This window comes from Callospermophilus lateralis, chromosome 1 (genome assembly GCF_048772815.1).
Source record: "Callospermophilus lateralis isolate mCalLat2 chromosome 1, mCalLat2.hap1, whole genome shotgun sequence".
Classification (NCBI taxonomy): Eukaryota; Metazoa; Chordata; class Mammalia; order Rodentia; family Sciuridae; genus Callospermophilus; species Callospermophilus lateralis.
The window spans coordinates 97,116,928-97,132,695 of NC_135305.1; the positions used below are offsets into that span (position 1 = coordinate 97,116,928).

General features: G+C 40.6%; 1 pseudogene; it reads left to right on the forward strand.

The window, feature by feature from the left end:
• The first annotated feature begins 14,380 nt into the window (after nt 1-14,380).
• Nucleotides 14,381-15,038, forward strand: LOC143405826 (spliceosome-associated protein CWC15 homolog pseudogene; annotated as a pseudogene).
• The last annotated feature ends 730 nt before the right edge of the window (nt 15,039-15,768 follow it).

A 15,768-nucleotide genomic window follows, 5' to 3' on the forward strand; every position in this document is an offset into this window, starting at 1 on the left:
CAAGGAAGGAATCACCATCGTTGCAGATATAATTGAGCTAGTCATTAAGAAGAGATTCAGCTTCTGTTACACAGAAGGACAGGAAATAAATGTGACCCCCAAGTGATCCAGTGAGACATCCTTGTGTACTCTCCAGCTCAAATTAGACAAGTGTAGCAACTATAGTCGGTGCCATGGCATGAGGAACTCAGACCTCATGGAAGGGATCAAGGATGGGGAATGAGTCACACACCAGAATGCCACAAGCAGAGATACTAGCCAAGGATGAGGATCATCTAGAATGGGTAGCAGAGGAAGGGGCTGGTGAGTATCCATTGTAGACTTAAGACTCCTGTGGTTGGGGTTCCTTCCATTAGCTTTCTTCCTCTTGCAAGTTTCTGCAAGAAACCAGATCAATTGGAGAATCCTGTTGCAGCTGCTTCTAGAGGTGGATGGAACTCAGTGGGCAAAGTAAATGAGATAGAAAAGCATCCAAGACGGACAACACCAAACCCCTTCTTCTAATTGGGGACACCCAATCTCCCTGGTGCTGAGAGTGTCGGGGGTAGTGATAGCTTACAGGTGAGTTCCTTTCCTGAATTACCCTAAGCTAAAAAAAAAAAAAAAAAAAAAAATGAATTTCCCAAGGTTACTCCCCCACCCTGGGGGCAGCCTATACTCATGTCTATTCTTTCTAGGGACACAAAGATCTGCTCCCTTGCCTCAGTGAGGATAATTCTCAGGTTCAGAACCCCCTGTAGACTTTTATTAAAATTGTATCAAGGTTCAACTTCTCCCTCTGCCGATTATTGCTTCTGACATCATTCAAAAGCATTCTCCAATAAATACTAGTTACTAGTTTTGCATGAAGTGCTCAGGGTCTGAGTCTGTTTTCCAGGAAACTTAACATAAAATAAACAGATAAATAAACAGTCCCCCCCAAAAAAAGGAGAGAGAGAAGATCAATTCCACCTAGCTCAAGTGTTCAATTTTCATGGAAAGAAACTAAAATATGTACATTAAGTCACTTGGTTAGTGATCCCCAAAGGGAATAGAATGGAACTCCTGTTTCATGTCTCTCCATTCATTGCTCTTTCCTCTCCCATCTTTTGGGGTCTAACAGTGTTTTGTTTCCACTATGCACTTGCTGCTGTGTGATTTTGGAAAAGTTCCTAAAACTCTGAGATTCTCTTTTCTTACAAATGTGCTGGGATATAGCAGTAGCTATATTGATAAGATTGATGTACCTAGGAATCCTTCACAGAATAAATAGCTTAGTATTTAGTATCAAAAACACTCATTATCCTGAGAGCGAGGTTACTAGTTTTAACTATGAAATGTCTTGATTTCTGACAGCTTTGCTTCTATAGCACTATTCTGTCTCATGTCTGTCTTTACACACAGAGCTTTCATGGAAGGAGGTTCTGAGGGAGGAAGACAATAATCAGAGAGCAGACCAGTATCTTAGCCTGTTTCGTGCTGCTCTAACAGAATAACTGAGACTGGGTAATTCATAAAGAACACAAGTATTTTTTTCAGAATTTTGAAACTTGGAAATGCCAGGGTCAAGGTACTGGCAACTGGTGTCTGGCAAGGGCCTTCATGCAGTGTACTCTGCTGGGGAGGAACCATGTCATCAACATGGCAGGAGAATTAAAAGGAATGAATCTTGAAATCCAGGTATTTTCCAATAGCGTTAATCCAATCATGAGGACAGCACCTTTCTCCCTTAGACCCACCTCTGTTGCACTGTCACATAGAAGACAATTCCCAACACACAAATTTTAAAGGACATAAATTAGATAAGAATAAATTCCTCCTTTTGCCTCCTCTGGTGGGGGAGATGAGGCAAGGTGAGGGAATATTGTGAGGATCTGGGATTGGGATACTCACAGTCTTGGATGGGCTGGTTTTCTGCTGGTGGTAAATATCGCCTTCTCTGATCTGGTGGAAAATTTTACTTTGTCTGCCTGCACCAAGCTGTGTGGGCCAGAGGAGAATGCTGCATTCTTACGCCAGTAAGTGATTGAGCACAGCCAAGTCTCAATTCCAGGTGAAGAAAATCAAAATAGGAAAACCTGGCAAAATAGTCATGCCCACTCCATAATTATTAACTCCCTCCCCACCCCACCACCTTTGTTTCAGCCACACTGTCTAAAAGGAGACACAGGAAAAAACAGGAAGATATATCGTTTTGTCCTTCAAAAAAATGCATTGTCCACACTGGAAAAAAAAAAAAAAGGAGCGTTTGGACCTGAAAATTCACTTGAGAATCTTATTTAAAATGCAAGTTCTTGGTCTGTAATCTTTGGGATCGGATAGGATCAAGAAATCTGGGTTTTTTGTTTCTTTGTTTAGTTTAAATTTGTTTTGTTTAAGAGGAAGCCTAGGTAATTCTGAAACAGGTGATCTCTGAACCTCCTGGTTCAGTGTCTCCTTGAGCCAAACAGGCAGCGGCCAGTATGATGTACCTCCAGCTCAAGCAAAGGGTTGGTGAACTACATCACAGTGTTGTCCCTCTTCCATGCCAACATGATTCTTTAAAACCCAGTAGAACATGTTATAGCAACACCATCCAATATGGCAGCCACAGCCACAGACCATTTAGGTATCCCATTTGAAATTTGGCTAGTCCAATTGAGATGTGCTGCAAAGACGTAGTATTAGGAAAAAAAAAAAAATAGCAAAATATCTCATTAACAATTTTTTTTTTTTTTTAGTGCTGGAATTGAACCCAGGGACATTTAACCACTGAGCCACATCCCCAGCCCTTTTTATTTTTTATTTTGAGACAAGGTCTTGCTAAGTTGCTTAGGACCTCGTGAAGTTGCTGAGGTTAGCCTCAAACTGGTGATCCTTTTGCCTCAGCCTCCCAAGCTGCTGGGATTACAGGTATATGCCACCACACCAGGCTCATTAACTTTTTGTTGGTATTGTTGTTCTTTTTATTTATACAGGGCAGTGGAATGTATTTAATCATATCATATATACACAGAGTGTAACTTCCCATTTTTGTGTTTGTACGTGATGTGGAGTTACACCAGTCCTGTATTCATACAGCAACATAGGAAAGTCTGATTCATTCTACTGACTTTCCCATTCCTACCCCCTCCCTTCCCTTCATTCCCCTTTGTCTAATCCAGTGGACTTCTATTCTTCCCTACCCCCTCTTAATGTGAGTTAGCATGTGCATATCAGAGAGAACATTTGGCCTTTGGCTTGGGGGGAATGGCTTCTTTCACTTAGCATGATAGTCTTCAGTTCCATCCAATTACCAGCAAATACCATCATTTCACTCTTTATGGATGAGTAACATTCCATTGTGTATATGTACCACATTTTCTTTATCCATTCATCTGTTGAAGGACACCTAGGTTGGTTCCATAGCTTAGCTACTGTGAATTGAGCTGCTGTAAACATTGATAAGGAATGGGATAATGGGTCAAATGGTAGTTCCATTCCAAGATTCTTGAGGCATATCCATACTGCTTTCCATTAACAGTTTTTGAAGGTGAGGGATGTAGCTCAGTGGCAGAGTGTTTGCCTTAATGTGTGAAAGGTCCTGGATTCAGTCCCTAGCATAAACACACACACACACACACAATTGATATCAATTATATGTGAATAACATTTCGGATATATAAGATTAAATAAAATGTATTGTAAAATTCTTAAACTTTTAAAAACTTCTTTAATGAAGCCACTAGAAATTTTAAGATTATATTTGGGGCTTGAATTTTCACTCATGTATGTTCCCTTTACACTGTACTGGTCTATACAATTCCTCCCTCAGAACACCACTCTTTTCCTCCACCCCATTCTCAGATCTACTGCTGTCCCCAGCTGAAAGGTCCCTTGGGAAATTTCACCACTGTCATTTACTGTTTCGGATAAAGAGTCCCAATACCTACCTCTCCTGACACCTAAGGTGCTGTGTTGAGAATGCCCTCCTGTGGCCTGAATCCTCCACCTGCTGCCAGCCACTGGAGATTGAGGTCAATTGTGTTCACCTCTGGCTTCCTAGCACAGTGGTGCTATGGAGTGCAGCCAGGTTGACTGACGGCCCACCCAATGACACACAGCTATTATGTGGTAGTGATCTGCCTATAAATCCCAGGGTTTTTTTAATTACTTTATTGAGATATGATTGACATATAAACAGCTGTATGCTTTTTAACCCCTGCCAGTGTGCAGGGAGAAGAGCCCAAGCTGACTTCTCTTTTTCTGATTGTTTTTTCCTCTGAGGAGTTATATGACTAACAAGTGTGCAAACGTTGGTAAACACTGAAACTGGTCCTCATCAGACTGTTGGGAAGAGCACTTGTAAGACCCAAAACACCTGGGAAGAACATTTGTAAGGTAGGACCAACCAAGCCTGAGGCCAACAGAAACTCAGGATGCAGTCAAGGTGCAATAAACGCTTACGAACACGAGGGGGCAATGTGCGACCACCGTCTCTCATTCAGCGCCTCTCAGCGCCAACAAGGAGGGTTTGGTTTTGTTTTCCAATAAAACAGATCTCTTCACACTTTCCCATCTCCGTCACTGACCGGATAGGTGGCTTTGGACACCTGCCTTAACCTCTCTTCCTTTCTGCCCTCCGGATCCCCATTTCCTCCTCCCTGGGCTTCCTCTAGTACATGTGACCCTTCCCTGGATGTGTGCTCATTACCATAGCCTCCCTGCCTCCCTTTTGGACAGAAGAGTTGATATGCTTCAGGTTGTTCACCTACATCCGTGTTTAAAACGATTGCCTGGACGTGGATATTTAAATAGTTAAAGGGAATAAGGCGGGAAGAGGACCCTGCGAGGTGGTCTGGGGTGGAGTGGAATAAAGGGCAAGGAAGATGCGTTTGTTCCTTCCCACTCTCCACCAGGGAGCGATCACCCACTGCACAGAGGCGGAAACAGAGGCTCCCGAAAGGTTCATTAACTCCTGTGTTACCACTTTCCCTTTACAACTCCTGGCACATTGCTCACGTCTCAGTCTCACAAAAGCGTTAAGACAGGCACTCTGTACAAACAGAAATAAAGGCTAACATCTTTCTCCTTTCCTTAGTTTTCCAAGAGAAACTACGTTACAGGGAACACCAGGTGTGCAGGGACGTGGGCGGGTGGCTCCGCAGAGACGCTGAGAGCCCCCAGGCATGACGTAACACCCAGGGCCCCGCGGGCTTGCGCAGGTGCAGTCAGTGGTGGCTCGGCTGTCACTTCGCATCCGCCTCTCCAGCCAAGGCAGTCCAGGAATCCGTCTTGTTTGGATCAGGGGCGGAAAATAGTGTTCATTTCGGATGCAAGAAATTTACAGGAGCGGCAACAGAGATATCTCTCTCAAGGAGTTTTATCTTGATTGTAAAATGAGGAATCCCCAGCATATCACAACTGTTTAAGACCCTCATCTCCAAAGATACTCTTTTCGCCTATTATTAAATTCCCAGGTTACACTATATAAAAGGGAAACATTCCTCTTGTGTTATAGACCCGCACAATCTTTTCCCTTCCGCCCAGAGTGGAGTGGGGAGGCTGGGGTGTCTTTGCCCTGGGTGGGTGTAGAGTCGGTGGTAACTCCCCACATTGGCCACGAGGTGGCAGCAGCAGCATAGGATGAAGGGCCTGAGCGCATTTTTTTTTTTTCTTTTTTCTTTTTCTTTTCTTTTTTTTTTTTTTTTTCTGTTACATAGAGAAGCCACTTTTCAATGCTGTTCAAATTGCTGTTTCCTGGGACCTTCCACATTTGAGGCGAGGGGAGTGCAGAGGGAGAGAGGACAGTGGTAGTCGAGTCTTAGGAGTGTGTCTATTGGCTGAATGTTCTGCAAATAGGCTTTGCTCTCCTTTTCCTCTCGAGGCCTCAGGGAACTAGAGAGAACACAGGGTCAGGATTTTTTTTTTTTTTTTTTTTCCTGCAGACACTACAATAGACCTGGTTTTAACTCAAAAATTCCATAAGGGTAGGTCTGTCCTCATTATATTGGAGGCTTCCTCGCTGACAGAAGCTACATAACATATAGACTAGGCATTGTTGGCTTCCCTTGGCCTCTCCCCTCCCCTTCTAAAATATTCTCCAAAAACACACATCGCCAGCTCAGCTTGTCTCCTCTCCAGGATTCCTTCAGGGCAAAGTGCAGCTTCCCTCCTGGTTGTTCAGGGGTCTGCAACATCTTAGCCCTGAGCTTTACCTTTTTATCGCTCATCCCCTTTTCCAGCCAAATAGTTTTCTTTCCTGACCACCTCCCACCCCCCTCCAGGGGTGTGTTTTCAATCTCACACCATTTTCTTTGCCTTCTCTTCTTTGTCATCTTTTGATGAGAGGTAGTAAAACCCCAGTATTTAATTCATATCCTTGGAAGCCCTCCCTGACTTCTTAAATATTCATAATAATATACATGTTAGCTACCTGGTGCCTCCCAGCCTTGTACAAGACTCAATTCATCTCCCACTTGCAGTGGTTCAGCCATCCTGTTTCACAGAGAGGACACTGAGGCACAGAGAAATCGACGTGCCTGAGGTCCCACAGCTATAGTAAGTCATGGGAGGAAATGACCATGAATCATCATCCCTGAGACTTGGCGGCTATGTTCCCTTACGATCAGTTATGACCGCAAACATGGAGAAGTGAAGTGAAGGTGGAAATCCCTGTTCTGGCATGTGTTGGCTGCATGATCCCAGGCTGGAATTCCATCTTCTCTTGCTCTCTCCCTTCCACATTTTTGAAATGGTGATGATAATAATAGGACTCGTGAGATATTTCACTGAGTATTCCGTAGTCAAGAACGTGGCACGATTCTGTAAACATGAATAAATGCGGTCAAACCCTCAAAATCAAGGTGAACTAAAGGATTAAAACCTGATAGGGCCCCTTCTTTGACGATTTACCTCCCAAGTGAGATAAATCTCATAGTGCTAACATGTGCCTTATGGGGACCAGATGGAAGGAGCTGGGGTCCAAGGAGCCTCCTCTAATTTTCTGAGAACATCATTCTCCAGAGGAACCTGCTTGCCAGCTGACAGATGATTTCATTATGTGTGCTGGTTCATAGTGACCCTGACCTCATGCCCCCACCCCCAGCCCACACACTCACACAAGGGGAAGATGCGTCTGTAGCCCTCATTTGCATGATTGAATACCTTACCTTGGCTTAGGTCAATCCCTTCCTAGCCTTTCACCCAGGAATTTTGGAATTGGGACTGAGAAAGAATGAGTCTCTTCAGGTGACAGTAACTCTGAACTAAGGGCCCTGTGGTCTGCCATCTTTCACCAGCCAGGCAGAACCTGTCTGAAATAGACAGTGAGGCAGAAACTAAGGGATGGAACATGGGAAAGGTATGGACAGGCAGGCATGTCCAGGGCACTCCTGAACAGGTCATGCCCAAGTTTAACTGAGGTTTTGGATCACCTTAAAATGTCTCCATTATAAAAAGTCCCGGTGCCAATGTTTGTGTGGCAATATTGCATACTGTGTCAGTCTCCTCTCCATCTCATTAGCACATCTGATCTTCTGCAGTGGGACTTAAAGTACAGTCAGAGGGTGACGCAGCAGGGTGTGGTGTCCAGGATCCCTCACACACTGTTCAGATGACTTACATTTCAAGAGATCCTCCAGCCAGAGCACCACCATTGCCAGGACCTCAGCTGCCTAGTCTTTTACGTACCTTGTCATCTCATTACAGCAAAACTCAGGGGCATAGAACTGGTGGAGTTGAAAAGAAACACAAACAGAAAAACTCTCTCTTTAAATAGGATAAGTTTCAGTTATGAAATTGATCTAAGAAAAAATAATGATGATAATTGCACCCTCTGCCACTACTGATCTCACCTGTGGGGAGATGATCGGTCTCTTTACTTTCCCACCATCATGATTGAGAAAGCAAGTGTGAGATACAGCTGTCAGCCTGGGTCTGGGCCTGACGGTGATGGGTCCCCCTGCAGTTACCCAGGATGGGTGTGCAACATGAGTAAGAAACACCGAGATCTTGGGTTCCTTTGCCAATATGGCACACCCCAGCCCATGCTATTGACATTGTAATTGCAATGTACACTTACACAGCCACTTACAATTTGGTTTTGTGTTTTCACAGTTATTTTTATACGATTTGCTAAAATAAACTGAAGTTTAGAGAGATTCAGTAGCTTGCTCAGGGTTACATGGCAAATGCACAGTAACATTAGTAACATTAATCCAGCATTTGCATGCACTATAATCTGGGATTAGTGCTGTAGGTGGATCATTCATCTTGTCCTCACAACAAACGTATGGTGTAAATTTCATTTATCGTCTGGACACATCTCTCTCTGTCTCCTGCCGAGCTCAGGGACTGAACTGCATGCACAGTTTGACCTGGATTCAATGCTGAAGCCAGCTTTCCTTTGACTCTAGCTGCAGTGCCTGTCCTTTAACACAATTCCACATTTATCATGACTTCCCATATATTAAGGAGTCATCATGCAGTTAGCAGCATTCATTTACTTCTTCTGTATCTTATGCTATGCAATAGAAGTTGTTGCAGTTTTATAGACATGCAAACTCACATGATGAGAACAAACCTTTTTCTCTATTATATTATGCTTGAACGGTCCCAGAGTGTGCAAATTCAAGGTAATGAAGAGATACATAGAAGAAAAGACAAAGTTTGTCCACGCGTGTATAGGAGCACTCAGGAATGAGTAATTCAGTGGAAAAGGTTTATATTCCAACTCAAAAGGGACGAAGAAGTGGTACTTTCAAGGGACAAAAGATCTGATGAGACTTGTTAACATTATTTTGCAGGGAATGTCCAGATGCCAAGATCAGTTGCTTCCCTGACTAGAGACCTCCCTGGACTATGGGGAAGGAGGAGTTGTAGCAACCAACTCTCATAAAGCTCAGCTTTAATCACATGAATTCCATTCAGATCAGATCTGTATCTGCACCCACATTTGGGTTTTGGGTTCTTTTATTTCCTCTATTTGAAACTTCCCAAGAAGCTTCACAGACAGGGAGCTTGATTGTTGCTGTGGAGAGAAAACTCATGTTAGATATTGGGAGGCAAGGCTGAGTGGTGGCACAAGCCTATAATCCCAGCCACTCAGGAGCCTGAGGTAGGAGAATCCTAAGTTTGAGGCCAGCCTTAGCAAGTTATCGAGGGTCTTATCTCAAATAAAAAGAGGTGGGGATATAGTCCAATGGTAAAGAATCCCGGTTAAATCCTCAGTACAGGAAAACATAAAAAAATAAAAATAGAAAGGGAAACAAGCAAATCTGCAGAGAAAAAAAAAATTGATTATAATGAGAAATGAAAATAAAAACAATGGTTGGAGCAAACAATAAACAGTTCTGAGTTCAGGGGGTGGTCCGTTAAGCCTTTTAAACATTGGGTTGGGAGGGGTTTTAGATAATGAAGGGAGGATAGAAGGAGCAATGTGATATTTTTCCCAGTCTGTGGTTTTAATGCCGTTGTTAGTAACAGGTATCAGGGTCACGATTCCTTCCTGGAGTGGAACAAGGAGAATGTGGCTATTCTGGTCAACATCCTGAGTGGTCCAGGGAGCAGCAGTTGCAGGCACAGAGGTTGTCCATACCTAATCTCTTGATGAGACTTTGAAGTTGTCCAGCTTCTGCTCACAGGGCTTTTTCAGATCTTTGGGAACTTTCATGTAGACAAGGCAGTATACAGCCCTAGGAAATCAGGCTTTAGTTTTCATGGACCCCAATTGAGTAGAGAAAGAGAAAAAGAGGATGTTGGAGATATTGGAGGAAAGCAGAAGAATTTAAATTTTGGTAAGAACTGATAATATATGCAGGATGACAGTATCTGGTCCTGTTTAAAGATAGATAATATAATCTCAAATGTAAGAAACAGGATTAGAATTTGATAAATCACAACAGGGTGTATGATAGCTTTCTGTTGAAATACAAAATTTCCTTCTACAGTCCCTTTCTTTGACCAAAAGATAATCAAAGTAAGATTATTTATTACAGAATAAATCTGGTCTCATTAGGTACAGCCTGATTATTTAGGCAAGTGTAGTAGGAGTGGTAACTGACCACACAGGTCTTTTTTAAAAGTTTGTTTTGCTGGGATTTCTTCATAAGGAACCTTAGATTGGATGTTCAAAGGCCATTCAAAGCTAGCAAAACAAGCCAAGAACTTGCCATCAGACCTCACCTGTATTACCTGTAGGTTTGAGTGAATTCCTTCCTTACTGAGATCCCTAGAACATTCTGAGGTTCTTGTATCTTCTAAGACAAGCTCCTCCTTACTCACCTGTAAAGCAGAAAATCCTCTAAGCCAGGCATGAAACCAGGTCTTCCAAGTCAGCTTTGTAAGCATTGGCTCCATAATATCACCCTTAGTCCTTTTGAATTTGTAATGGTTAATTTGAATTGTCAACTTGATTGGATTAAGAGATGCCAGGATTAAGAGGCTTCTGGGTGTGTCAATGAAGGTGTGTCTAGGAATGATTGGCAAGTGGTACAGCCAACTGAAGTGGAGACCATTCCTAAGCATGGGTAGCATTGTCCAATGAGATGGTGGCTTGGATGGAATAAATGTTAGAAGAGCAAGGAAGCAGCAACAGATGCAAGCTTGATTCTTCTGGAAAGGGCTTCTGATTGTTGCTGTGATTACCTGAGGGATATAGACTCTCCTGCCTTCACTGTTCCAAAGAAGACTCTGCCCGTGATTTTCCAGGGAGTTTCCAAAAGCCTCCAATCTCAGACTGAGATAGCACTGTTTATCCCTCTTGTTCTAAGGCTTTAGCTTCTTGGAATGCTCAGCTACTGGTACTTCTAGCTCGTCATCCTGCAGAGAGCCATTGTGGACTATCCAGCTTCTGGACATATAAGCCAATAGAATAAATCCCCTTTATACAATCATTCTCCTTGTTAATTCTGTTCCCCTAGAGAACTCTGACTGATACAATATTGTATGGTCATATTGGTTCTATGTCTGTCATTCCCAAACATGACATTCTGGACAAAGCCAGGGTTAGATAACCAATGTTTCCAATTAATGGTCATTACAGGAGAAGAGATTAGTATTGAACATATATGCAAATACTTATATTGTCACAGGAGAAGAATTAGGAACTTTAACAAGAGTTCCTAATTCTGGAGGCATCAGTAAGGGAGAGAAAAAAGAGATGTTTTGTTTCTATTTACAAGAAATAACCTATGAAATGATTATGAGTTATAGTTAAAAAAAAGAGGAGTCAGGCGCCGTGGTACACCCCTGTATCCCAGCGGCTAGAGAGGCTGAGACAGAAGGATCGCAAGTTCAAAGCCAGCCTCAGGAATTTTGAGGCACTTAGCAACTCAGTGAGACCCTGTCTCTAAATAAAATACAAAATAGGGCTGAGGATATGGTTCAGTGGTCAAATGCCCCTGGGTTCAATCCCTGGTAACTAACACACACACACACACACACACACACACACACACACGGAGTTTTTTAAATCCTCCCAAACAAAGCCATAAAAATTATAATCATTGTTCATCAATTGTTCATTCAGTCTCACTTGATTTGTTCTTGTCCTGCTGGATCTGGGATTAGCATTTTCATGAACTCATCAGTTTCTTTACTAGAGTTCTGGAAATTCTTGCTCAGTCCAGTGGTTTAATTTTAGTTATTTAAGCAATGCCATTAGAGGCTTGTATTCCAGAGGACTTGTTTTGTCCTCCCCAAGTGTCTGACAGCCCTTTTTGTGGAAGACAAAGCATTCTAGTTTGCAGGTAGTTTTAAGGGCTTTGGGGGGAATGCATCAGAGTAAAAGAACTACTTCCTGAGGATGAACAATTTTACACTGGTCACGGTTCAAGATTTGATGAGAGTTTGTTATAAGAATAACAAAATTGAAAGGAAATTTGGTTGCTTCTGGAAAATTTGACTCTTTAAATATTACCTGTATTATTATGAGTATAAACATTTAGTATTCCAGGATACATCATCGACAGTGAAGGCATGGATGAACTTTCTGTAATTTTATATAATTCTGGAAATGTGTTTCTAATAATAATTTTTAACCATACGTATATAACCTAGGGAAGGTTATGCATCTCTTATTTGACAACGTTCTTATGTTATTTAACCTGTGTAATTAATTTTTAATAATTCTCTTTTCACAAGGTGAAATTACTCCTTTTAAGATTTTTTAGGATTCTCTGGAAAATCTTAAAGTCAATATGAAATCAATATTTCATTTAGGGTGTGATTTGGGAGAAGTGAACATTAATATATTTGTATTCAGCATTTATTCTATATATTTGTATCCTATAATAGAGAGCAAAATGTCAGGAATACCCAATGATTTGAAGAGTTGATGAAGTTGGACAATAGATCACTGTGAAATAACAGTTATTTATTTAACCGAAGTGACAATAAAAGATTCCACAAGTAAATATAGAAGGTAATATGATAGAAGAAGGAAAAGGAGGAGATGAGGAGGAGGAGGAGGAGGAGGAGGAGGGGGAGGAAGAAGAAGAAACAGAAATGAAAACCTTAGCTCTTCTAAAAAGTGAGAAAATACTTTGTTCTCTTATTCAAGCACATGATTAAGTCAACATGGAACACAGTAAATTATTAAGATGCAGAATCTTAGTTGCATGAAAGTTTATTAGTAAGCTCTTTGTTGCTGTGACCAAAATACCTGACAAGAACAACTTAGAGAAGGAAAGATTTATTTTAGCTCATGATTTCAGAGATTTTAATTCATGGTTGGCTGGCTCCATTGTGTTAAGCCTGAGTTGAGGCATAATATCATGGAAGAAGAGCATGTTGAAGGAAAGCTTCTCAGGCTCATGGCAGCCAGGGAGCAGAGAGAGAGACATGTGGGATGGGGAGTGGGTGGGGAGGAGTAGAGATCCAGGGTCAACATATAATCCTCAAGGGTATCTCTCCAAGGGCCTACTCTTACAATTAGGTCCCACTTCCTATAGCTCACAACAATGTCTTCACATTATTAATCCACTGGTATAGTCCTTATAATCCAGTCTCTTCACAAAAGTCCCACCTCTGAACATCACTGTACTAAAGACCAAATCTTCAATACATGAGCCTTTGGGGATTATTCCACATCTAAACCATAATAGATGGATTATTCAAAAGGTGAAGAAAATCTTTAAAATGTTTTATTAAGAGCAGACTACCAACCCAAGAAAACTCTTGTCATTTTTTTAGCAAGGAGAAAACAGATCTTTTATTTTGCATTCAGGTACTATTAATATAAAAGCTTACATTGAAAACAGAACCTTAAAAAGAGACCCATCCAACCATAGCCAGCTTAGACTGCATGACATAAAATTCTTTTTGCTGCAAATCTTCTGCAGCTTTCTATATCCATTCAGATTTTTCTTTCTACTCTCCCTCTTTATTATTCTGGAACTACCAGTGGTTTTATTTTAGGACAAAATTGTTTTTTATTTTTCTTTGACAAAAATATATCTTACATTGCTTGTATGCTTTTGTATAATGTCATTTTCCTTTTACTATTATTATTTCTAGTAGTTTCATTTACATATATTGATTATAATTAATTTTTGTCATTTAGTAACTTTTATTTTACTTAGAAAACTAGAACATGGGTAATTGTAAACGGTATTATACACTAGCATTCTTCAACAGACAGCAAAATTTATGAATATTCCATCTCATAATTTTTAAATGCTTCCTTAGAGAGTATTTTTATTCATTATGTTAAAAAAAATCCACTAAAGTACTAGGGAGACAGCTTAGAAGAGCAGTTGCCTAGCATGTGCAGGGTCATGTTCCATCCACACTACTGAAAAAAAAAAAAGAAAAAGAAAAGTAGTCTATTAAGGGACCCTCTTATTTTTAGTCTCTCTGTGAAAGAAAGAAACCCAAATTATTTAAGTTTAAATTTATGTTTAATAATTAATATTCTTAAGATATTTTACTTAGAAATGATCTAGACACTTAATAAATACCAATTACTTCATTACTTAGCATAACTTTAAGGTTGCAAGGCACTAACAGATTGTGGAAACTTTAAAAAAAATTCTTTAGTTGTTGATAGATATCTATTTTATTTATTTTTTTTTATGTGGTGCAGAGAATCGAACCCAGTGCTAGGCAAGCACTCTACCACTGAGTCACTGAAACTTTTTAAGCAGACATATTATCAAACATAGTTATTGTTGGAAAGTCCATTCAGGGAAAAAAAATTATTCTATTTATATCAACTTAATTTGCATTTTAACAGCTAGGCTTTAGAATTTTTTGGAAAATTTCATAGGCTATTAAGCAAAATTAACAACAATTTAACTCTTATTATCTGAAGCTATTTCCCGGTTAACTATGTTTACAACACATGCATGTTAGGCAAGTATTAAAAATTTCCAAAACAGGTCACAATGGTGTCTACGTGATCTTCAGAGGCTACTGCATCAGACCTTGGCCAAACTAAAAGATGACAACAGCATTCAGGGCCAACTTTGAACCTGCAAGGGGTAGAAGAGGAAGAGGAGAAGGTGATTTGAGCCAACTCTTAAAGCAGTTTTCAAACAGAGACCTGCCCTCTCGTTCAAAGATAAATCCAGACAAAATACTGAGGAGACCCCTGAAGAAGTTCATAACCATAACTTCAAGAGGGAGTTGCAAGAGAAGCATGAGAGCCACTGCAAGAGGAAAAAACAAGCACTGTCCCACCTGAGGACATACAATCTCCTCTTCAGTGTCAAAGAAGCCTGCCCACCTCCATGTGCATGGTCCTCCAACAGATGAGGAAGATGGAGATTTTGAAGAGGAGTGTGATGATGGTGACAGCACTGCTCTTCTTGCAGAACTGGAAAAAAAGTAAAAAAGAAAGAGCAGAAGAGCAGGCCAGGAAGGAACTAGAACAAAAACCTGAAAAAGAATTCTCAGAGAAAACATTCTCCGTGGAAACCCGCTCCTTGATCTCACAGGCCCATCCCAGCCTCAGGCCAACTTCAAAGTTAAAAGAAGGTGGTGGTGTCTTTGAGAAGTGCGCAAAAGGTATAGATGATCAGAAGAAAGATGAAAGATTTGTAAATGATACACTGAGATCTGAATTTCATAAAAAGTTCCTGGAGAAACATACTAAGTAGTTCCATATTTTTGCATAATTGAAGACTGTAAAATGAAAAAAAATAAAGCAAAATAAAAACATGAAAACAAAAGCAAGAAACCTATAAAAGTTAAGTACATGTTTCTTGTTTTGTTCTTCTGCTGTTCTTTTCTTTTAAAAAAAATATTTATTTTTTAAGTATTTAAAATAAATATTTTTTAAAATATTTATTTAGCTTTAGGTGGAGACAATATCTTTATTTTACACTTATGTGGTACTGAGGATCGAACCCAGTGTCTCCTGCATGCTAGGCGAGTGCTCTACCACTGAGCCACAACCCTAGCCTCTCTTCTGCTGTTATTGATAAAGTAAAACACAGAGTAATAGATATCAAGCTATCCATTTTTATCGCATCTGTCTTTTTTTTTTTTTCTTTTTTTTGGTACCAAGGATTGAACTCAGGCGTGCTTAAGCACTGATCCATATCCTCAGCTCTTTTTTTGTATTTTATTTAGAGACAGAGTCTCACTGAGTTGCTTAGGGCCTTGCTAAGTTGCTGAAGCTGACTTTGAACTCGTGATCCTCCTACCTCAGCCTCTCAAGCTGCTGGGATTATAGGCATTCGCCACCATGCCCTGCTGTGTCTGTAATTTTTTTAATGTATAATTTTTATAAACTTATATTTCTAGTGGGTATAATGTAAACTTATTTGATTAGCAAACTCAAGTAGAAAAAAAATGTATGCTTATATTATGCTTAATGTTGCTAAT